The sequence below is a fragment of the Lissotriton vulgaris genome, chromosome 10 (genome assembly GCF_964263255.1).
Source record: "Lissotriton vulgaris chromosome 10, aLisVul1.2, whole genome shotgun sequence".
Taxonomy (NCBI): Eukaryota; Metazoa; Chordata; class Amphibia; order Caudata; family Salamandridae; genus Lissotriton; species Lissotriton vulgaris.
This window is the reverse complement of record NC_141698.1, coordinates 836,290,122-836,315,439: the sequence shown is the minus strand read 5'-3', so window position 1 is coordinate 836,315,439 and position 25,318 is coordinate 836,290,122.

Sequence of the window (25,318 nt, the reverse complement as noted above, 5' to 3'; positions counted from 1 at the left end):
AAAGAAGAAACAAAAGTAAACCTTGCGTGTATAAGTAAAAACCTCAAAGTGGTAAAGAATATACCAAGGGAAAATGCTTTTATAACTTTTAGAATTTTGGGGAGGGAAAAGAAAGAAGAAGAAGGAAAAGAGAGAGAGGGGAAAGAGGAAAGGGAGGGGAAAGAGACATCAATAATAGAGCAATAATAAAGCTAATACATAATATATTTATATTAATAGTATGCAAAAAATAAAAAACATCATATAGCAGATAAATGAATATGAAGCTAAATGGCACATCTGGATAGGTAATCTGTTAAAGGGGACCATAATAAATCACGTTTAATCAAAAGGGAGGTAGAAGTGGCACATGCACGATGTAATCTATGGTGATGACAAATTAAATTCCACCATGCAGCATAATCGACATTCTTGGTATCTTTCCAATTAGTAGTGATTGTCAGAGACGCCACCTCAGGAGTCCAGGTTTCTTCCGTCTTGTAGTTGACTAGTCCCAATACCTTCAGGAATCAGCAAATGTGACAAGGATTGAAGAAACTCTTGGCACAACCCGCTGACTTCCAAAGGGACAGGGAAGTGGGGGACGGAAAGGGTAGTGGATGGGGATAGGAAAGCGAGAGAGAGAGAGAAACAACACTGGATCTCTTCTGGGAGATGGGTCTCTCTCTCTGGTTCGAAGCACTCTGGACTTTCTCTTGTAGTCTTGATTCTCAGATTACAACGCTGCATAAAAGGTTTACACCAATCACTTTTGGTTTCTTATAAATCAACAGTTCCCTTTAACATATGCATTAAGTAGCTTTAGTACATACCAACTTTTAGAAAGCCCAAGCCTGTGCTCCTCATGCTAGAACATGAACATCATCTAGGATTTCTCCGAACTGCTTAGAGCTTATAGCACCTTCAAAACATAACACACTGAGTAAATAGTTGCTTGACTTAAGCTGTTTGCCAACAATTCAGTGAACTGGTTAGTTGAACTGTAAACTGCACTCAACATGCAATCTTGTCTTACCTTACACTGTTTCGTGTGTTTCAATAATTGGGGGTCCTGTGAAAAGAAACAAAAGAACAAATACTGGCCCCCTAACAACTATTGTGATTAACCATCCCTTGGTTTCAATCTCACATTTAGTTCTTTTGCAGTTTTAGTCACTGCATTACCACTATGTGCACATACAGTTCGTTTCCTAAGTGGTACAAGTTTAAAGTATCAACAATCAGCTACAATCAACAATCAGCTACAATGTCCACATAATCACCTACAATGTTCATCTAGAGAAAATCCTTTTCTTTTAGCATTAATCAAGATTCGTTTCCATTAGTTTTTTCATTGTTATTGCCAAGCTCCGTTTTTACATTTGCCAAGGTTTGTTTGATTATTTTTCAATAAACGGAATAGTCTTACTTTAATCTGTGTGGGGAAGGCAGTCAATGTCCTGCGACCGGAAGGAAGGATCGGGTCCCACCAGGAACGAGTTCCGACTCGCTATCGCGCTAGGAAACCGGAAATGACTGGAACACTGATGCGCTGCTTGACGGAGTTCGAGGAAGCAGCCTGTTCCCTCCGATGATCGGGAAACTCCTTCGGGGTTGTTCCTTGACTGAGAAGGAGAGCAGGCGAGTCAGGCACGTCGCGCTGGTAACTGGAGAGCGGGCGGGGCCGGGTGCTGGATGACGGGTCCTGGAGGCTCCTGAGCGGCGCTGAAGCTGAGAAGCGAAGCGTTTGTTTAGGGAACCGGCAAGCCTTTTATAGGCTTTTAACACGTGTGGAAAATATCGGTTGAGCACACCTGCTCAACGTGCTTCCCTCATAAATATGCATGAACACCCTTTAACCTGTTGGAGAAAACGTTGCACTGTACAAACATCAAACAAGCATTGCTACCTCCAAGCACATTTCTGCACAAGCATGATTCTTTCTGCGTTTAACATGTTTTATCCTGAATTATAACTCATGCTTAAGTTTTCCTGACAGTTCCCCCCCAAAGGCCTTCTCAGAGGTCGAGGTTTGCCGGGATTCAATGCGTGAAAAGAGCGGACCAAACGGGGGGCGTGAACATTGCTCTCAGGTTCCCAGGATCTTTCTGTACTATCATAGCCCTTCCAGTCAATTAAATAGTACAAACGTCCCCTAAACCTTTTTGAGTCTAGTATTTTTCTGACCTCGTACTCAACATGGTCTCCTATTATAAGAGGAGGGGGAGGAGCATCTGGACGGGTGTTAGGCTGCACAGGTTTAATCAGGGATACATGGAAAACTGGATGAATCTTATAGTCTTGGGGAAGGATTAGTTTTACTGAAACTGGGTTTATTATACTGTCTATGGAAAACGGGCCAATGAACCTGGGTTTTAACTTTTTAGGTCCCTCAATCTGTATGTTCTTGGTCGATAGCCAGACCTGATCCCCAGGTTTATAAGTTGGAGCAGGCGTTCTGTGTTGATCAGCATAATACTTCATCTTTTCTTTTTGTTTAGTTAAGGTTAGTTTTACGTTCTCCTGAAATTTGCGTAAACTAATTAATCTTTCTGCAACTGCTGGCATACTGTTCTGTTTCTCAGGGAAAATTACAGGCAGAGTTCTTGGATGTTGGCCAGTAAGAAAATAAAACGGGGAACAACCTAGGGCAGAGTGTATGGTGTTATTATAAGTGAATTCTGCTAAAGGCAGAGCATCAACCCATTCTGTAGTTAAAGTGGTGGTTAGACAACGCAAACATTGTTCCAGGTATTGATTAACTTTCTCGGTCTGCCCATCAGTTTGAGGGTGGAAAGCTGACGACAAAGCTAAGTCAATCCCTAGGTGACTACTCAACTGCTTCCAAAAATTAGACAGGAATTGTGGCCCTCTGTCTGAAATAATTTTTTGCGGAAGACCATGTAGTTTTACAATGTTAGCTATAAACACCTTACTGAACTCTACTGAAGATGGAAGTTTAGGTAGTGGAATAAAGTGACCCATTTTAGATAACAAATCCACTACTACTAAAATGGTAGTCATTCCTGACGATGTTGGTAGTTCTGTTACAAAGTCTAAACTAATAGTATGCCAGGGTGTAGGTGGTATTTCCATTGGTTGTAACAAGCCAACCGGAAGTGAGTGTGAAGGCTTTTGTCGAGCACACACCGGACAAGTCTGGACATACTGCTGAATATCAGATTTCATACCTTTCCACCAAAAGTGCCTTTGGCACAATTCCGTGGTCTTGTTAATTCCAGGATGAGCGGCCATAGCCAAATCATGGTTTCACTTAATCACTTGTTTTCTTAAGTCTTCTTTTGGAAGGAATACCTTATTCTTAAAATAGAATATACCATCTATTACTGAAGTCTGTTTTAGTGCAAGCCAATCTTTTGGATCCAAATCTTTGTGTTGATCCTTGAGTAAAGACAGAAAGTCTAACTGAGTAATTTCTGCACAAATTTTTTCTACTGGTATTATGCTCTGATCCCCTTCTTTAGTATTTTTGTCTTTTTCGCAAACTAAACGTGAAAGAGTATCAGACAACAATTGTTTGGTCCCTGGCCTGTAAGTGATTATGAAGTCGAATTCACTAAAGAATTGCAACCACCTCATCTGTCGTGGTGTGAATGCTTTCACAGTTGAGTAAAACTGTAAATTCTTGTGATCTGAGAATATAGTTATAGTGTGTTTGGCCCCTAGAAGGTGGTGTCTCCATTCCTGAAAGACAGCCTTGATTGCCAAAAGTTCCCGTTCATAAATCGTGTAATTCTGTTCTGCTGGCAACAGTTTTCTGGAAAAGAAGGCTATAGGATGGAAACTTCCTGAATCAGCAACCTTCTGAAGCAAAACTCCCCCAATTGCGGTTTGAGAAGCGTCAGCTTCCACAAAGAAGGGTCTGTCCGGGTCTGGATGTGTTAAGATTGGAGCGGACGTGAAAGCTTTTTTCAGGAGGTCAAAAGCTCGTTCGGCTTTTTCATTCCAAAGGAATTTCTTCCCTTTTTGAAGAAGGCTGGTTATTGGTACCACGATTTCAGAAAACTTCGAGATGAATCTCCTATAGAAATTTGCAAACCCCAGAATTCTTTGTACCTCTTTGATAGAAGTAGGAGTTGGCCAATCCAAAATTGCTTTTACTTTTTTAGGGTCCATGACTATACCTTCGGGGGACAACCAGTAACCTAGGAATTCCACTTTAGTTGTGTTAAAAACACATTTTTCAAGTTTCACAAACAATGAGTTTTCTCGAAGCTTCTGTAAAACCGATTTAACATGAGAAACATGCTCTTCTGGAGTTTTGGAAAAAATTAGAATATCGTCGATATATACAATGACGCAAACGTCCAGTAGTTCATGCAACACCTCATTTATGAAGTACTGGAAGGCTGCCGGGGCGTTGCAGAGACCAAAAGGCATCACTGTATATTCGAACAGGCCGAATTTCGTACGAAAAGCAGTCTTCCATTCGTCGCCTTCTTTGACTCTGATTAAATGGTATGCCCCACGAAGATCTAATTTGGTATAAATTGTTGAACCTTTGACTTGATTTAACAGCACAGGGATCAACGGGAGTGGATATCGATTCTTTACAGTGGCTTTATTGATTGCACGATAGTCGATGCAGGCCCTCAAATCACCAGTCTTTTTAGCAACAAAAAATAGAGGGGACGAGACTGGCGAGGTTGAATGCCTAATAAAGCCTAATTCCAACAACTCATCTAGGTAGGTACGTAGATATTGATTTTCCGGCTCGGTGAGGGCATAGATCCGACTACAGGGTAGTACTGCCCCTGGGATCAAATCGATTCTGCAGTCGTAAACCCTGTGGGGGGGCAACTTAGTTGCTTTCACAGGATCAAATACATCCGAGAAGTCTTGAAATTCGGTTGGTAATTCCACTGAGTCTGATTGTGTAGCAGCACAGACAAGGGGTAGGTTGGGGTCTCTATTCTCCTGATAACAATGTTTCTTGCAATGAAAAGAATCCAAAGTTACAGTGCGCTTCACCCAATCAATTTTTGGGTTATGAAGTTCTAACCATGGAATGCCTAAGATAACTCCAAAAGCGGGAGTGTCAATCAGGTCAAAAACTGTCAATTCAGTATGGCCATTATCTGATAGCAAAAGTAGAGGAGGAGTGTGAAATCTGATCAAACCAGATGAAAGGGCTGAACCATCGACTGCCCGCACAGGTTCAGGCTCCTTTTTTGGAATTTTAGTTAGATCTAACCTTTTAGCGAATTCTAAATAAAAAAAGTTTCCTGTGGCACCAGAATCGATCAGAACAGGAATACTATGCCTCTGTTGATTTGCCAAGACCAAAACCAACCTTATTGTGAAATGACGAGGTATGTGATTGGCTATACTAGTAACATATCTTGAGACCTCCAAAGTCTTATTTCCCGAGGGATCGGTCTCTTCTTCCCTCGAGAACCCTAGTTTTCCGACTCCAAATGAGGATCCTGAATTGTGGCCAGGAGCCTTTTTTTAACTGGTCGAATCGGACACTCTTTGGCGAAATGACCAGACTTCCCACAATAAAGACATAGGTTTGCCTTCCTTCTCCTGTCCTTTTCCTCTTGCGACAAAGGTCCTTTAATTCCCCCTATCTGCATTGGTTCCACTTGAGTATTTTTATCTATCTCTGTATTTTTCCTATCCGACTTGAAGTGCAGGGCCCTAAAGTCTGACTTAGGTCTTTCAGTTCTCCTCTCACCCAGTCTGTGGTCTAACTTAACTACGAGATCTTGAAATTCTGTGAAGTCATCAGGGAGATCCACTATGTGAGCCAAAGAGTCCTTCAATTCCTCTCTAAGACCCCGATAAAACAAGGATATCCTTTTATCTTCTGGCCACTGGGTTTCGGCTAATAATCGATTAAAAGTGGTCACGTAAGAAATCAGGTCTCGAGAGCCCTGGCGAAGATTCAGTAACTCGTTGTCAGATGCTTGCAAGAAGACATGTTTAGCAAATAACCTAGACATGGCTGTTCTGAACTGTGTAAGGTTGTGTAGTAATGGATCATTCTTGTCCACCAAAGGCATGGCCCAGTTGGCCGCTACACCTCCTAAATAAGAAATAATGAAAGCTACCTTAGAGGTGTCTGAAGTGAACACTTGAGGTTTACATAAAAAATGTAACTGACACTGACTCATAAAGGTTGCAAAGTGAGAGCTGTCGCCAGAAAAGCGCTCGGGATTAGCTAAAGGAACAGGCTGTGGAGAGACTACTGTGATTTGAGCTGGTTGCCCCTGACCTACTCCTGTACTAGATGTTGGATTCTGGAAAGGGACCCCGAATTTGGGAGGAGTTAGAATTGGCTTTTTTGGCTCCTCTTTGTCCCTCCAAGAAGTGAAGCCCTCTCTCGTGTGATCCAATTCTTGTCTAAGGGATTGGTTTTCTAACCTTAAATCCTGTATCTCGTCATTCATTTTTCTTACTAAATCTACCAGCTGAGTAACATCCATGTCTTCCATGGGAATAGTCAATCACAAGAGGGAATATGGACAGTTGTGGCTTCGCTTTCTGTCAGAGACGCCACCTCAGGAGTCCAGGTTTCTTCCGTCTTGTAGTTGACTAGTCCCAATACCTTCAGGAATCAGCAAATGTGACAAGGATTGAAGAAACTCTTGGCACAACCCGCTGACTTCCAAAGGGACAGGGAAGTGGGGGACGGAAAGGGTAGTGGATGGGGATAGGAAAGCGAGAGAGAGAGAGAAACAACACTGGATCTCTTCTGGGAGATGGGTCTCTCTCTCTGGTTCGAAGCACTCTGGACTTTCTCTTGTAGTCTTGATTCTCAGATTACAACGCTGCATAAAAGGTTTACACCAATCACTTTTGGTTTCTTATAAATCAACAGTTCCCTTTAACATATGCATTAAGTAGCTTTAGTACATACCAACTTTTAGAAAGCCCAAGCCTGTGCTCCTCATGCTAGAACATGAACATCATCTAGGATTTCTCCGAACTGCTTAGAGCTTATAGCACCTTCAAAACATAACACACTGAGTAAATAGTTGCTTGACTTAAGCTGTTTGCCAACAATTCAGTGAACTGGTTAGTTGAACTGTAAACTGCACTCAACATGCAATCTTGTCTTACCTTACACTGTTTCGTGTGTTTCAATAATTGGGGGTCCTGTGAAAAGAAACAAAAGAACAAATACTGGCCCCCTAACAACTATTGTGATTAACCATCCCTTGGTTTCAATCTCACATTTAGTTCTTTTGCAGTTTTAGTCACTGCATTACCACTATGTGCACATACAGTTCGTTTCCTAAGTGGTACAAGTTTAAAGTATCAACAATCAGCTACAATCAACAATCAGCTACAATGTCCACATAATCACCTACAATGTTCATCTAGAGAAAATCCTTTTCTTTTAGCATTAATCAAGATTCGTTTCCATTAGTTTTTTCATTGTTATTGCCATGCTCCGTTTTTACATTTGCCAAGGTTTGTTTGATTATTTTTCAATAAACGGAATAGTCTTACTTTAATCTGTGTGGGGAAGGCAGTCAATGTCCTGCGACCGGAAGGAAGGATCGGGTCCCACCAGGAACGAGTTCCGACTCGCTATCGCGCTAGGAAACCGGAAATGACTGGAACACTGATGCGCTGCTTGACGGAGTTCGAGGAAGCAGCCTGTTCCCTCCGATGATCGGGAAACTCCTTCGGGGTTGGTCCTTGACTGAGAAGGAGAGCAGGCGAGTCAGGCACGTCGCGCTGGTAACTGGAGAGCGGGCGGGCCGGGTGCTGGATGACAGGTCCTGGAGGCTCCTGAGCGGCGCTGAAGCTGAGAAGCGAAGCGTTTGTTTAGGGAACCGGCAAGCCTTTTATAGGCTTTTAACACGTGTGGAAAATATCGGTTGAGCACACCTGCTCAACGTGCTTCCCTCATAAATATGCATGAACACCCTTTAACCTGTTGGAGAAAACGTTGCACTGTACAAACATCAAACAAGCATTGCTACCTCCAAGCACATTTCTGCACAAGCATGATTCTTTCTGCGTTTAACATGTTTTATCCTGAATTATAACTCATGCTTAAGTTTTCCTGACAGTGATGATTTGAAAAGCGATAGCAATACATAAGTCAATGAATTTGCGAGTAAAAGGTGGAACATCCCAGACTGGAGCTAAACCACCCAGAAAAATCAGAGAAATATCAAAGGGTATATTACTAGATAAAATTTTGTTCAGAAAAGACCAAATTCGTGACCATAACAGTTGTACCTTAGGGCATAAAAAGAACATATGTTTAAAATCACTTGTAACACAGGAACAGGACCAACATTTTTTGGAGTCTATTAGTTTAAATTTAAAAAGATCACAAGGGGTGTAGAACAATCTATTGTAAAAATAGTATAAGGTCTGCATGGTACTAGCAGAGCGGGAAGTTGAATGGAGTTTAGACCAAATTGAGTGCCAGGTGGACTCGAGGAAGGTATGGCCGAGGTCTAATTCCCAAGAAAGTTCAAGTTTTGTTTTAGGCCGCACTAAAGGTGAGGGAGAAAGTAATTTATAAATGGCTGAGGCTTTGAAGGGAATATGAAAGTTAGGGGGAGAGGATAAGAGAGGAGGAGTGCAGGAAGTGGGTGCATCCTGTAATTATAGTGGAGTGTAGAGAAGGAGTAAGTGTGAGAAACTGTGAAGAGTATTTATTAGAGATACCAAAGGAATCACAAAGTACCTGAAAAGGCGCTAGAAAATTATTAAGAAGAAGATGACTATAAGTAAGGATTCCTTTATCAATCCATTCCTTCCAAAAAAGGGCACGGTTGCGAAATTTAAGAGATTTATTGTACCACAATGGGGTATTCAAGTGAAGAGTAGAGGACGAGGAAAAGGAGCGTAAAAGAGCAAGTACAAGTTCTTTTGAATGTTTAAAAATAGGCGAAGAAAATTTTGAAGGTGGCTGAGTAAGGTTAGAAGCGGTGAGAAGAGAGAAAGGGGAGATTTGTGCTGATTCTAAAGAGCTCCAGGACGTAATAAGCGGCGGAGGAGAGTCAAGTAATAAAGACCAAATTTGCTTAAGGGAAAATGCAGAATGAAAGCGTGAAATGTTTGGAAAGTTGACACCACTCAGATGTTTAGGCTGTTGAAGACGGTATAAAGCAACTCTGGCTGTACGATTATTCCATAAAAATTTAGAGAAGAGACTGTTGATGGACTTAAAGAAGAAATGAGGAAGGGGAATGGGAAGCATAGAGAGATAGAAATTCACAATGGGAAGAAGCATCATTTTAATAGTAGAGAGACGACCCCACCAAGAGAAAAAAAGAGGAGACCAGCGATCAATAAGTGAAGAGAGTTTTTTAAGAATATCAGAATGATTGATTCTAACAGTCTCTCTAGTGGAGTTAGCATAAAGAACACCAATACACTTGATATGGCTAGATGTCCATTGGAAACCAGAACCATGAAACATGTGTGGGAGACAAAATTTATTGAGAGGGAGAACTTCTGTTTTGTCGATGTTCAATTTATATCCAGAAACAGAGGAATAGTCATGTAGCAAAGAAAAAAAAGCGGGAAGGGAGACCGAAGGGTTAGAAATGTAAAGCAAAATATATTCTGCATAGGCAGTGAATTTAATTTCCACATCCTTAAAAATGAAACCAGAATAAGAAGGGGATTGATGAATCTTCACGAGGAAGGGTTCCAACGCCAAAATGAAAAGAAGAGGGGAAAGAGGACAACCCTGTCTGGTACCTCTATGAAGGGGAAAGTATTTGGACTGCATACCGTTGGTCCAGATGGAGGTAGATGGAGCGGAATAAAGGGGTTGGACATATTTAAGGAAAGTGGGGCTAAAGCCATGCCAAAGCAAAGCACCAAACATGAAGTCCCAATTAACCCGATCAAAAGCCTTCTCAGCATCAAGAGTAATTGCAGCAAGTGGAGTATTCATCTTAGCAGAGAGGTGAATAATATTGAGAAAAGTCCTAGAGTTATCGGTGATGGATCTACCTTTAACAAAACCAGATTGATGGATATTAACCAGATCAGAATTAATGGAATTGATGCGAAGAGCCAAGAGTTTCGCAAAGATTTTGCAGTCAGTATTGATTAAAGAAATAGGCCTGTAATTCTTGCACAAGGAGGGATCTTTATCTTTTTTGGGCAAAAGGACAAGCATAGCCTGTGTGAAAGAACCTTTGGACTCACCGGTGATGAAAAAGTGATTGAGCAACTGGAGTAAATACGGAATTAAAACAGATTTGAAATGAAAAAAAAAAGCGAACTGTAAAACCATCGGTACCAGGAGTTTTATCTTTGGGTAAGAGGGAGAGAACAGCAAGAATTTCCTTTTCTGACAGTGGAGCATCAAGAGAAGTAAAATCAATCAGCGGAGTGGAGGGTTTGGGAATTGACTGAAAAAATGTATCTAATTGATCAGTAGAGGGAGTGGATTCAGGGGTGTAAAGAGAGGAATAGAACTGTACAAAGCAATCAAGGATTTTAGCATCAGAAGAGTGAATAGAACCTTGTGGGTCTTTGATGGAGACTATTTTAGATTTTTGTTTTTTGATTTTAAGATAATTCGCAAGAGATCTACCAGCTTTATTACGACCACCGTAAATTTTTTGCATTAAATTGGAGGAGTTGATTAGAAGCAGAGTCCCAGGTGTGTTTATTAAACTGCATTTTAGCGGAGAGGAGAGAAGATAAGGAATCGGGGGAATTGGAGGTATAATAGAGATGTTCAAGTTCTTTAATGCGTGTAAGAAAGGAAGAAGCTTGGGAAAGTGCTTTCTTCTTTTTGCGTGACACATAATCGATAATAAAGCCACCTGCAGTAGCTTTAAAAGCATCCCAAAGGAAGTGAAAATCAGAGGAAGTGTGAGAGTTATTAGTAAAGAACTCATCCATAAATTGAGTGAAGTGTGTTGTAAAGGCAGGATCCAGTAAAAGGGAATTATTAAAACGCCATCGGGGAGACTGAGGTGTAGGGGAAGGGTAGTCCATATAAAGAATAACGGGGCATGGTCAGAGATGAGGATGGAGCCTATTTCAGAATTAGTCATGAATTGAAAAGCGTGATGTGTTAGAAAGATATAATCAATACGGGAAAGGGAAGTATGCACAGGAGAAAAAAAAGAAAATTCCAGGGAGTCAGGATGAGAGATTCTCCAAGAATCTATGAGACCTCTAGAGGAGATGGATTTATGAAAGGATTTCTGCATTTTATTAGGAACATATCGCGTTTGCGATTTGCGATCCAAAAAAGGGTCCATCAATTGATTGCAGTCCCCCCCAACAATCATGTCTTCACAAGCATTGGAGGAGAGGAGGGAGGAAAAATCGTGCCAAAAAGAGGGATCAATGCCATTCGGACCATAAACATTACAGAGGGAGAGATGAACATTATTTACAGTACAATCTAGGAACAACCATCTACCATCAGCATCAACAGTTTCTTTTTGTATTTGAACAGATAAAGTCTTATGAAAGAGTATAACCACACCATTTTTATGATTAACAGCAGGAGAACAAAAAACTTCGCCAACCCATTGTCGACGTAACATTGACAAACCTTGTGTAGAGAGATGTGTCTCCTGAAGAAAGGCAATTTGACATTGCAACCGGGCAAGGTGGGATAAAACACGCTGTTTCTTAATAGGGTTCCGAAGACCCTTAACATTCCAAGAAATGAAACGGAAACCTTTCATGAGGAGAGAGTAAAAGAGAAATAGGGAAAGGAAACAAGACAAGTGAAAGGAGAAAATAGACAAAGGAATAATTGGAAGAAATGAATAGCATACAAAGTAGGAAGAAAGACTAAATAGGTAAGAGAGCAAGCAAAATGGAAATAGGAAAACCAATGAAAACAAAGCAGGGCAAAATGAGGAAATATATATGGAAGAGGAAAAGAGTGGAGAACTTATTGCCAAAGTGCCAGAGTGAGAAGAGGGAAGAAGACAAGAAAAAACTTAAAAGAGAAGGAATAGTCCAAAATGAAGAGCAGTGGAAAAAAGAAAAGAAGAGAACAAGGGAAAGAAAGATAGAGAGAGGAGGGAAAGAAGAGAGGGAAAAAGAAAGGAGGAAAAGGGAGGAGAAACCTCCCGAGAAAAAAAATAGGAAAGAGAGGATGGCCAAAAGTCGGAGAACTTTAGCCATAGATTGTGCACAACGAGAACAGAACGAACAATAGAGTGAGAGGGGGAGCAGCAAAGAGAGACAGCCGCATAAAGAAGTGTAATGCGGGAATCTGGACTCAAAGAAAAGCTAGAAATAAAAGAATAACAGAAAATAAGGAGAGAGACCAGGCCCGACAATTTAATACAAATGAAGGAGACTTACCAGACAACCATGAAGGAGGACGGCATACTGGGGTACAGCAGAAACAATCAAATAGCGACACAACAAAACGGAGGAAGGGAGAGGCCAACAAACCAGGATGGGGACACCCAACCTAAAAAAAAGAAGAAGGGAGCAAAACATCACGTTATGAGAAGAAAAGGAAACGGGCCACAACAAAATAGCATCGACAAAACAAAAACAAGAGAAACATTAAGAGCCACTGTGGTCCATGTTGTCCACCCTATGTGTGTCGATGAACTTGCGAAGATCTGCAGGATCGTCGAAGCTGTAGGACCTTTCCTTGTATGTAACCTTGAAAAAGCATGGGTGAATGAGTCCATATCTGGCATTCATAGCACGAAGTGTGGGTCTTAAGTCCAAAAATTCCTTGCGACGGTCGGCTGTCGGCTTTGATACATCCTGGGAGAAAAAAAGTTTATGAACAGACCACACTAACTGCTTATGTTGTTTGGCAGAATGGAGGACTTCCATGAGGTCGGAGTAAAGAAGAAAGTACGCAATTATGCCCCTGGGCTTCGAGGAAGCAGAAGAGTGTTTAGGACCATGGCAGTGTGCTCTCTGTATGCTAACATCCAGATGTTTAGGGATACCTGTGATTGGCAAAACTTGAGATTTCAGAAAGGCGATGATGTCAGACCCCTCTGAATTGTCTGGAACACCATAAACGCGCAGGTTGTTGCGCCGATTTCTATTTTCCAAATCCTCTGTGGCTTTTTTAAGTAGCACAACTTCCTTAGTGAGACTTTCGACCTTAGCAGTAACATCTTGAACATCACTAATCTGTTGTTCAACAACAGTCACTCTTTTGTCTAAGGAAGACCATTTTTCGTCGATTCTCTGTAATGTGGTAGTAGTGTCCGCCATAAAAGGCCTAATAAGGCGAAGTTCCTCCATAATATCCTCAAGCGTTATGGGGAGAGGAGACTTGGAAGGCGAGGGAGGATCTTTCTTGATGCGTTTACTGGTGTTAGTAGAATCTTTGCGAGACACAGGAATCGCAGATGAGGCCTTAGAACTCTGCGCGTGCTCCATTGTGAAAAGGCAGAGAATTTTTTTTTTTTTTTTTTTTTTAAAAAACACACAGAAATGCGCTTTTGCTGAAAGCGACAAGAGAGCCACTGAAAAAAGATTAAATTGAAAGCAGTCAGAAATAGGCGTGTAGGCAAAGAAGGCAGGTAACCACTAAAGGAGGGCAAGCGAATGCTCTAATCCATAAGCTCAATAAACAAGAGCAGCAAAGTCCGCAGACGCAATACCCAAAACAGACGAAGGAGCAGATAAATGTGGCATGCAGAAACGAAGGAGCAATACTAAGTGGAGGAAATGAGAGCGTGGCCACATAAGTGAGAGAAGAACAGTCTCGATGACATGCAGCCTCAGACAACAATAAAGTTAATAGACAAAATGGCGGCCATTATCCTGACTGGCAGATCCTCACAGGGAAAGCAGAGGTTATTATCCAAAAACTGAAGAGGCAAACATGTCCAGAAGAAGTATGGTGCTCCACATGACAAGTCCACCAGTTAAAAATAAGAAAAGCGTGCCAGAATAAGCTAATTAGCTTAAAACGAAATTCGGGGCCAAAAAAAAAAAACGATATGAAGAAAATCAAAATGGCGGCCGGAATTTGATTAGGCACATAAAAGCATTTTTTTTACTGAAAAACGAAGCGTGGAAGTCAACAAGCATACCCTCGTAATCAGGGGGACTTCCGATGCTGGAATCGGCATCTACGTTGCAGATTTGCCGCTTCTGTGAGATCCTTCGTGCGCGAAGCGCAGCAGCTGTTGCGGAGCTCACAGGGGGGCGGCCATCTTGGCTGCCGCGTCGCGCGCTCTCTCCATGGCGGTAAGGTCTTGAACTTTCCAGTAATTGCTTCATTACTTTGGGGACTTAAACATCATTATCAACACACAATATCTTTGTGGGAACTTGAACATCATTACTTTCTCACACCATCTATGAGGTCTTGATTGTACTTTTAAACTCACACAATCTTTGGAAAACTTGAACATCCCTATAATCACACACTATATATATGCAGATTGGAACATGTCTATAATCACATATTATCCCTGTTTAAATGTGAACATCATTACCTTCACACACTATCTTTGTGGGGACTTAAAGATTATATTTAAACACTACTATTGTAGGGCTTGGATTTCAGTAGATGGGTTACTCTGTCACAACAGTGACGAGTATCCAGTCCACCAAAATATAAATCCCATAATATCCTATGGGATGAATATTTCGCCGGATGGGATATCGGTCACTGTTGTGACAGAGTAACTCTTCGGCTGAAATTGAAATCAGGCCCTTGAACACTATTATCTTTGCACACTATCTTTGTGGGGACTTCAACATCCTAATAAACACACACTATCTTTGTGGCAGCTTGAACATCTCAGTAACCACACACTATCACTGTGGGGACTTGAGCATCCCTGTAACCACACACTTTGTGGGGACTTCAACATCCTAATAATCACACACTATCTTTGTGGCAGCTTGAACATTTCAGTAACCACACACTATCACTGTGGGGATTTGAGCATCCCCGTAACCACACACTATCTTTGCGGGGACTTGAACATCCTAATAAACACACACTATCTTTGTGGCAGCTTAAACATTCCAGTGACTACACACTATCACTGTGGGGACCTGAGCATCCCTGTAACCACACACTATATTTGTGGGGACTTGAACATGTTAATAATCACACAATTTGTATGGGGAGATTTGAACATCATATTCACACACTATCTTTGTGGGGACTTGAATAAGATTCATTTCACACACAATCTGTGAGTTTTTGAACAGTCCTATAATCATGCACTATCTGTGTGGGGAGCTGAACATCATTTACTTCACACGCAATCTTTTTTGAAACTTTACCATCCCTATACTCACACACTATGTATGTGCAGGGTTAAACATGCCTGTAATACCTGTTTGAATGTGAACAATCTTACCTTTACATGCTATCTGTGTAAGGACATATAGATTATTTAAACACTATCACAATTTTGAACTTGAACGCTACTATAGTTGCACACTAACTCTGGGGGTACTTGAACATCATAATAAACACACACTATCTTTGTGGCAGCTTGAACATCCCTTAACCACATGCTGTCTCTGTGGGGAATCAAACATATCACTAACGGCACACTCTCTGTGCGGAGATTTTACTATTATATTCACAAACTATCTTTGTGGGGACTTGAATATGATTAACTTCACACATAATCTGTAGAAGGTCTTGAACATTCCCATAATCACACAGGGCCTTATTCACAAAGGTAAACTTAAACATTTGTAAAAGTTTATGACATTTTGCAATTCACAAAACAATTTTACGAGCAGTCTTTTTAAGACTACCTACCTTTTTATGTGTTCATAAAGATATTACTCATAAAATTACATAGGAATTGCGAAAAATCATAAACTTACACAAACGTGAAAGTGTACCTTTGTGAATCAGGACCACAGTATCTCTCTGATACTAAAACAGCATTACAGTCACACACTCTGAACATTATTATCAACCACTATCTTTTTGCTGACTTGAACATGATTACCTTCACACACAATCATTGAAAGGTCTTGAACTTTCCTGTAATAGTTCTATCTCTATGGGGACTAGAACATCATTATCTACACACACTACCTGTGTGGAGAACTGAACATCTTCTCCATGCCCTGTCTTTGTGGGAACTTGATCATCATTACCTTCTCACACCATCTATGTGAGGTATTGATCATACGTACAATCTCACATCATCTCTGTGGGGACTTGAACATCATCACACACTATGTATATGCAGTAACATTCCCATAATCATATACTATAGCTGCAAAGGTTTCAGATTGTTATGTATGACATTTTCATAATTTTAGTGTAAATTATGAGTAAAATTTCAATGACTATGAGTGACAGTTTCTCACAAGCAAAATCAAGCAATGAAAACAAGGAAAATATATAAATATCAGAAATTACCATTTGAGCAACAAGAAACAATGGGGCCAATTCACAGAACTAACTTAAGACAAAATCCTAACCTTACTACTTTCGGTATTCACAGAAGGCATTTAGTAGTAGTAAAGTTAGGATTTTGTTTTAAGTTTGACTTAAGACAGACTTAAGACAGACTTAAGACAAAATGCTAACTTGAGTCTGTCTTAAGACTGTCTTAAGTCTGTCTTAAGTCTGTCTTAAGTCTGTCTTAAGTCTGTTTTAATCTGTCTTAAGTCTGTCTTAAGTCTGTTTAGATACGTGGGCAGGATACAGGACTGGCACAACAGGGAACTACTCACCTGGGATGAGAAGCAATTCCTCAAGAATGAGACACCCACATTTTATCTCCTGCCCAAAATTCATAAGAATGCACAAGAACCACTTGGGAGACCTATAGTCTTTTACAGAAACAGCCTCTTAGAAAACACCTCCATTTTTGTTGATTATTTTCTTTTTGCCTTCGTCAAAGAGCTCAAATCATATCTTAGAGACACCACTGATTTTTTACAAAAAATTAGCGATGTGGTCCTAAATGGCAATAACTGGTTGCTTTGTTTAGATGTGGAGGCCTTGTATACTAGCATCAGGCATTCAGACAGACTTAAAGCATGCAACTTCTTCCTGAAAACCCGCAGTATACAATATCTTGAACATACACCATGCTCCTAGAAATGATTGGGATTTGAATGAGAGAAAATGTCTTCATTTTTGAGAAAGAACATTTCAGACAACTACAAGGGACCCCATGGACACCTGCTTCTCTCCAAACTACGCCAATCTTATGGTGGGTTGGTGGGAGAAGAAGGTGCCCTGGAATGACCGAACTGAACACTGGATCCTTAATGTAAATAAATGGCTGAGGTATATTGATGATATTTTCTTTGTCTGGGAGGGGTCGTGATTTGAACTGAACAAATTTGTAGATACACTGAATGACAATTCTGTTAACCTGAATTTACTAGGCACTACAGCAAAGAAATAATTGACTTCTTAGATCGCAAACTTACAGTGAATGTTGGTACAATCCATACCAATCTCTTTAGGAGAGAAACCACTGACAATTCCATAGTACACGCCTCCAGCTGCCATCCACCTATCTTTAGATGGGGCATGCCATACAGCTCTTATGCTAGCTACGAGCAAACCAAACATGACTTGAGGGAGAGGTTCAGGTAAAGAGGCTACTCCCACAAAGCCCTCAAACAGGCTGAAGCGCGAGTGGAAAAACAGTCTAGAAGTGAGATTCAATTAAGACAAACCCCTAAAAGAATCCCCAAAGAAACCACACAAGAACTTATCTTGTTTATAACCAAATTTAGCGGCCAAGCAGACCAGCTTCGGAAAATACTGAAATCCATATGGGGTATTCTTAGGCAGGGTCCCATTCTAAGAAATAAAATAGGCGCAAATCCATGCATGACCTACAGTAGAAGTGGCTCACTTAGAGACCTTCTCGTTCATAGCCACCTCCAGATCAAAGAAAGCAATTGGCTGAAAACCAAGGGTTTCTGTAAGCGCGGCAACTCCAAAGCCTGCAGGTGTAGCAGTAATGTGTCTGAAGTTGCCCTGGACAGGTAAAAAACCCAATGGAAGATTTCCAAATTGATCACCTACAGCACCGAATATGTGGTTTACACCATTGTGTGCCCATGTGGCCTCTGGTATATTGGCTCCACTACATTTCCGGTTAAGAAGTGGATTTTGGAGCACTGGAGGGCCATTGCCAATAAAGATCACAGCTATAGCAGAGTTAAACACTTTACTGATAAACATGATGGTGATTGGACACAAGCCAGATTTTTTGGTCTTGACTCAGCCCTTGAGGGGGCAACCGGCAGGCAGCCCTACGTAGGCTGGAATCCCGTTTCATTCTGCAGGCTGGTACAAAAATCCCAGATGGATTAAACTTGGATGAGGAGATACATTCCCATCTGTAAAACAATTTAGAAGACACACTTACATTATATGGCGGAGCCTACTCATCCCACCATTTCCTTTTGTTTGTTTGTTTCCGTTTTATTGGGAACGTGGTCACTAATATTTGTTTTGTTTCATTGTTTTTCACAGGCATGTGTAGCAGAGATTTAAGATGGAACTGAGTCCCCTACATTAAAGTTATATGCACCAGAGTGGACGGACGTTTCAGTGAATCCTCATCACTCTATAGCCATCCCTTATGTATACTGTAGACCTTTTATTAGACCCACGGAGTAACTTGCATGCTGGCGGGTGAACATGTCAAGTAGCCCCTCATTGGAACTGTATACTATGTAAATGTCACATGACAATTAAGGTACTATACTGGTATTTCTGTCTTCCTTTGCTTATAAATGGGTCCTATACCCTGGATTCTTACTTTAGTGCCACTGGTTCACTGGTTCCCCTTTATTATAAGTTGAGGAGTCTTTACCCTCTTAGGGACGAGATAGTACACCGGGTCACCTGATTGAATCTTAGCTACATAACCACCTTTTAGGCTGTGCAAACCCACGTTATGGCACAGGGATGACACAATAGGCAATTACCATTTTGACTTTGTGTTTAAAATGAATAACTATAATTGAAATTATGGGCATCATGTAAATGATTGTAAAACACTGTATATATAATTTTCCCTTTTGTTTATGTCTATGGATCCAATACGTTGTGTCCACATATGCATTTATGTCTTTAAAAGAGGGCTTGACCCAGGAAGAGGTCATGTGACAGAGACCATGGACGTGGTCGAAACGCGTCTTTCTCTGTACCAAAATGAATACCTTGTAACTCGATCGGTGTGCTCATGGATATCTTTTCTGTTTCCAATCCTCGCACTGTGATTATATATATATAATCAAGTTTTTATCATGCCCAAGTTTTTCCTGCCCTTTATTTTGATTATGAATGTTTTTTAACACTCCCGGCTGTGAGTTCACACAGCACATGATTACACAATGAGGAGATTATTTTGCACTATCTTCAGTCATCTAATGGAGTTGTAATACAGATGTGCAACATTGCCATTCGGGGCTTTATGAACAAATGTTTTTACTGACAGTATGAATAGTGTGCAGGCGTTTTTGTATGATGTTTTTATTAACATTATGTATAATATGCAAGCGTTTTTTTGTATTTGTACAGTAAGATGAATTATTCCCAAATGTTAAATTCGGCGTATATTTAATTAAGTATACATTGAATTTATATGAATTGTGCTTTGTTTTAAAAATCAAAAGTAATATTTAAGCACAGGGGGATTTTAGACAGTAACCGTAATGAAGGGGTCTGTCTTTGCATTGCAAGTTTGTCAGTACCAACAGGCCCGTATGAGTCTGTTCTCAATGTCTATGATTCTGTGGTGACTGGGAATTGGAGGTGCGGTTATTTAAATATTAAGGGGATTGTGAGCACTTGTTACCAGCGAGCAAGGCGACTGGGATCGCCGAAACGCGTTTGGTTGAGCACGGCAAAGCACTGAATACATGAAAAAATAAAAATACCAGCGACTGCTGAATGAAGGAAGAGTCCGTCTCTCTAGTTTTTGTCGGTGCATTCAAAGCGGCGCTGAGGGTGGAAACTGGATATATATATATAATTGGCCTATCATTCTTAGTGACCCTGTGTTAAATCACAAGCTACCCAATACCCCCACCATCACATTTAGACGGGCAAAGAGTATGGGTACCATTTTAGACAAATCTGCTCCAGAACTTAAAACTAAAATTCCTTGGCTTCAACCTTCAAGTGTTCTAGCTGTCGTGCCTGCATATTTGGCATCAATACCACCCATTATTCCACCCCTATTTGTGCTGTCCCTAGACCAATCAATGCCAATTACAATTGCAAAACGGATCATGCCGTTTATGTCCTGGCATGCACCTGTGGCCTAAAGTACATAGGCAGTACCAAACTTCAGGTGCATGTCAGGATATTACAACATCTTCTGGCAATTCTACATAATGATCCGGCTTATCCGGTTGCCCGCCACTTTAGAAGAGTTCATAATAATGACCTGTCTTGCTTAAAATACTTCGTAGTGGGGCGATATTGCCATTAAAAAGAGGAGGTGACCGAGAAACTCTATTAAGACAGCTTGAAACTAGAATGATACTTGAATTTGACAGCCGCTGGCCTAATGGATTAAATAATTTAGATGAATTACATCACTTTTTGTAAAGTCTGGATATATTGTACCCATAGTCCTCTGTACCCTATTCTATATACTCCCTGTCAGTTAGGTTCCCTATTGAAGGTCGAGTGGGTTAGGGGATCATGATATATTTTATGGCCAGTCTAATCGTTATGTGACTATTCGGTCTTTTTGCAACTAACCTGTATATTTCTCTATTTATTCCAACATTTATTGTGATGACTGTGTTATTCCTTGATGTATATATTCGCAGTATTATATTTTTATATAGTATGTATATATATTTATATATGAGAAAGCAGTCCTAGTCCCGTCCAGTAATGGCGGAAACGAGTAGGTCCGGACCTCGAAAGCCTTGCGCCCAGCAGCGAAATACAGCCACAAACAACCAAGAATCCAAATGGATAGCGTGGAAGACGGTTTTATTGGAATAAGGATGACGCGTTTCGCTCCACAAGGGAGCTTGTTCACATAGCGCGCCAGGAACAGAATGGGCATTTAAATAGTGAAAACAAAAATAGGACAATACACACAAAGGGAAATGGTGAACGCCTTCTCTACAATTCAGGAAAATAGTGAAAAGACTCACTATTAAGCAAGTGCATGAAAAAACAAATGGTATTAACTAAAATACATGGCAATTCATAAGTCAGAGTATATTCAAAAAAGGGATTCAATAATCCTAGTGGATAAAATGAAATATTCATACATAAGCCGATTGCAATAAAGATTCGATACTTCCTGAGATATTGTGGGGATACACAAGCTAATTAAATCAAGCAAATAATGACATAGTGCCATCAAAATGAAAAGAGACATGATTGTTCACAATGAAGGAAACCCCAAATTTCCAAGTCCAGGAAATAATGAGAATGCATCAACAAGTAGAATAAACAACTAAGAAAAGATAACCCTAAAAAATACCATGTACACAATAGATAAAGAGACAAAAAATAGAGGGGAGCCAGAGATGTGTGAAAAATAAATAACAGAAAACGAGAATAGAAACTATTATAGAGGACCACAACTAAAGGGATGACAGATTGAAACAGAATAATAACACAATATATAATACCAATCTGGCAAACCAATATTCATCAACCAAAAAAATCTGATTGTGGTAATTGAGGGTCAACACCAGAAAAAATACAATAACACCAGAGAGGCAACCATACGGCCAACTGAGAGGAGAAAACCTAGATCAGATAGAGATAACATCATGGAAGTCAATGAGAATCAAGACCACAGTAATACATAGACGGTTCATAAGAAATTACTAAGATCTTCAGTTAAATTCAGCCCATTAGGGGCCTTAGTATCCAAGGCTAATATCAGATGTGATTCTTTCTGCCTTAGAAGCTTCATACGGTCCCCCCCCCGGCCGGGTTGAGGTACCGAACAAAGAACTGTATATTCAAAGTCTTTGAGCTTTTTGTCATGCACTGAGCGGAAGTGTCTAGCAACAGGGTAGCTGCTATCGCTGTTGACAATCGCACGGATGTGTTGCAGAATGCGTTGGTATACCGGAAGTTTAGTACTTCCAATGTACTCAAGATTGCACGTACACTTCAATTTGTACACAACATACTCAGATCTACAAGTGAGATGTTCACGGATGGGAATGGGTGTGGTGCTGAAAGCAGTTACATAATATGAACTATTCTTGGCAAAGGAGCAGGCACGACAGGAGGTGCATCTGAAAAAGCCAGTTTTGCTTGCAAGACTTTTTTTGATCGGTCCCTCTGGCATGGGTCTATCGAGTGCATCACGCATCGTGGGTGCCCTTCTGAATGTGATGTTAGGTGTGTTGGGAAGCAATGGCCCAAGGATTACATCAGTTAAAATTATGGGCCATTCAGTGCAGATGATTCGCCTGATTTTGCGTTCCTGTATGCTGTAGTTGGTAATAAGACGCACACTACATTCAGAGGTGGAATTATCGGGAACCTTGGGTGCTAAGAGTGTTTTGCGCTCAAATGCGCATGCCTTTTGAAGGGCTTTTTCCAGAATGGAATCAGAATAGCCCCTATTAGTGAATCGCTGTTTAGACTCGCTGAGGCACATGTCAAGGGAGTCTTTGTCACTGCAGATCCTGCAAATACGGATGAACTCCCCGTAGGGGATGCTGCGGATGGTGTGGGCAGGATGGGCACTACGGGCATGCAAAATTGCATTGCCTGCTGTAGCCTTTCTGTGTAGACGGGTTTCCATTCTGTTGTTTTTAATGAAAATATGTACATCTAAAAATTCTGCTGCATCAGTGGTGACAGTGGACGTGAATTTGAGATTGAAATTATTAGCATTCAAATCGGTGACAAAAGCATTAGCTTCCTCTGATGACCCATTCCAGATTATACAGACATCGTCTATATAGCGCTAATAATGAACAATATTGGGTAGCCAGCGTTGGTGTGAGGTCCTGAGCTCGTGTTCCTCCCACCAGCCCACATGTAGACATGAGTAACTGGGGGAGAAACACGAGCCCATCGCCACTCCACGCAACTGTTGGTATATCTGGCCCTGAAATCTGAAAAAGTTAGTGTTAAGGCAGATTTTTATCATGTTCATTAACATGGCATTATGGTCCCGAAAACAGATATCTCTTTTGTCCAAATAGTATTTGCATGCCTGCATGCCGTGTTGATGATGAATCGAGGTATAGAGTGACTCAATGTCCATTACCAGGAACAGAAAGTTGTCACACCATTCCACCTCCATGATCTTGTTCAAAAAGTCTGTGGTGTCCTTCAAGAATGATGGGAGATTATGCATATGAGGCTGCAAAAAGTAATCCACATATTTTGAGAGGTTCTCATTCATGCTGCCAATAGCAGCAATGATGGGGCGTCCCGGAGTAGGGGTCAATTGTTTATGCACTTTCGGGAGAAAATACAAAACAGGTGTGATAGGATGATCTATGGTCAGGAAGTTACATTCATCTTTAGTTAGCAGTCCCAATCTCTTCCATGAATGGACTTTTTACGTGTTGTATCGTAGCTTTTGTTCATAGCAAATTGAGTTGACAAAAGATAACACGAAGTGTCACTCAGATGTCTTTCTGCTTCGATGATATAGTCCTTAGTTTTCCAAAGCACCGTATTTCCTCCCTTTATCTGCATTTTTGATTATAACATCCTTGTTCTTTTGAAGCCTACTAACAAGTTGATGGTATTGATTGTCATTGTAGTTGGTTTGTTTCCTTTGATTCATAATTTCTCTATTGAGAGCTTTCAATTCTGTAATGACCCTATAGCTGAAGACATCCACCGCATCACGGGGCATGATGGGTAGAAAGGTAGATTTAGGGCGAAAGGGTGTGACAGCTGAACGCCCGACATCGATGTTCTGACTCACAGTAGGTGTTGGTTGTGAATCGTTGTCTAAGGCTAGATCCAACAGGTTCTGTAGCCCCGTGATATCTCGTACTTGTAGGGAAGATGTTGTAGTCACTTCATTTTCCGCAATGCTTGTTTGGTTCCGTTTGGATTCAAGTTTGAAGTATTTAATCAATTTGATCTTGCGGATAAATTTATAGATATCAATGCGCGTTTGGTTGTAGGAGAACCTGTTAGGTGGACAATACGAAAGCCCAAGTGAGAGTAGTTGTTGTTCAGCTGGAGTCAAAGAAAGGTCAGTAAGATTAATGACAGTATTTTCCAGCATACTTGTTACCTTCTCCAGTTCCTTTTTGCTTTTCCTCGCGAGGTACTTGCGCTTGAAGATGCGCCTCCTTGAGCGCCTGCGCTGGCTGTTTGATTGCCTGATTTGGTTTGAGGTTGCCGGGAGCGCAGGGAATAACGCCGGTCCTCGCTGACAAAATTCAGCTCATCAACCAATGAGAAGTTCTCTCGGCTGGCAGTTCCTTCTGTGGGTCTTACTGGTATATTCTCCTCATCACTTGCAGAAGTGAGAGAGTTTAATGATAAATTATCACTGTTGTCAGTCAATATAGTGCTAGTAGAAGTTGAAGGTTGAACAGAGCGAGAGTTGCCAACATTTGCCACCGCTTTTCGTTTCAAGTTGTCATATTTCCTTGAAAAGGTAAAAATCCTACCAGTGGCGTAATCGTTTTTGTCGCGGGCAAATTTAGTGATCTTACGCTCGATGATTGATTCTTTCAACTTTTTTACACGAACATCAATTTCTGCTTTAGCTTTAGTGATAATATCGGTTTCACCTGATGCCTCCAGAAGGCCGTTTATGCGGTCAATCTCAAGTAACAATTTGTTGCGATCAGATTCTGCATACTTGATGAGAATATGTATCATGTTCATTGAACTTTTTAGATTGTTGTCCGCCCATTCCTGGAGCATCTGGGTTCTCATAAGTAGGGACAATTAGGACCCTTAGACCACGAGGTATCCTGTCAGCATCCCTATATTTCTCAAGGGATTTTTTCTCCCACCACTTTGAAATTTCACCACGTAAAAGTTTCTCAAGTGTTCTCAAAAGAGTTTTCACATCACTGTCGGCAACACCGGGTGCCTCATTAGTAGATTTAGAAGTATTAGTAGCAAGACTGTCAAAACGGGCTTCAGCTGTGGCTTCTCTGTTCCTGAGCGCGTCACTTGAAATCATGATACAATGTATAAATACAATCGAATCCGTCTAGCTTGGATGAATTAGAATCCAAGACCCTGCAATAGTTTGAAAAGGCTCGCTGCAGGCAAGATGAAAGCGGCAATCCCGTAACCCACTACAGCTCAATCCAGAAGCAAGCCACACGGAAAGAAAGGAGAGAGGGAAGTGCCTTACCGGAATCGGTATCAGGTAGCCTGCCAGTCAGCTGACCGGTTAGCCTCGCCTTTACCACGCCGAAAGGACAGCGTCAGCTCCTCCAAGACGTGTAGCTTGCAGTGTAGTGTCAGACG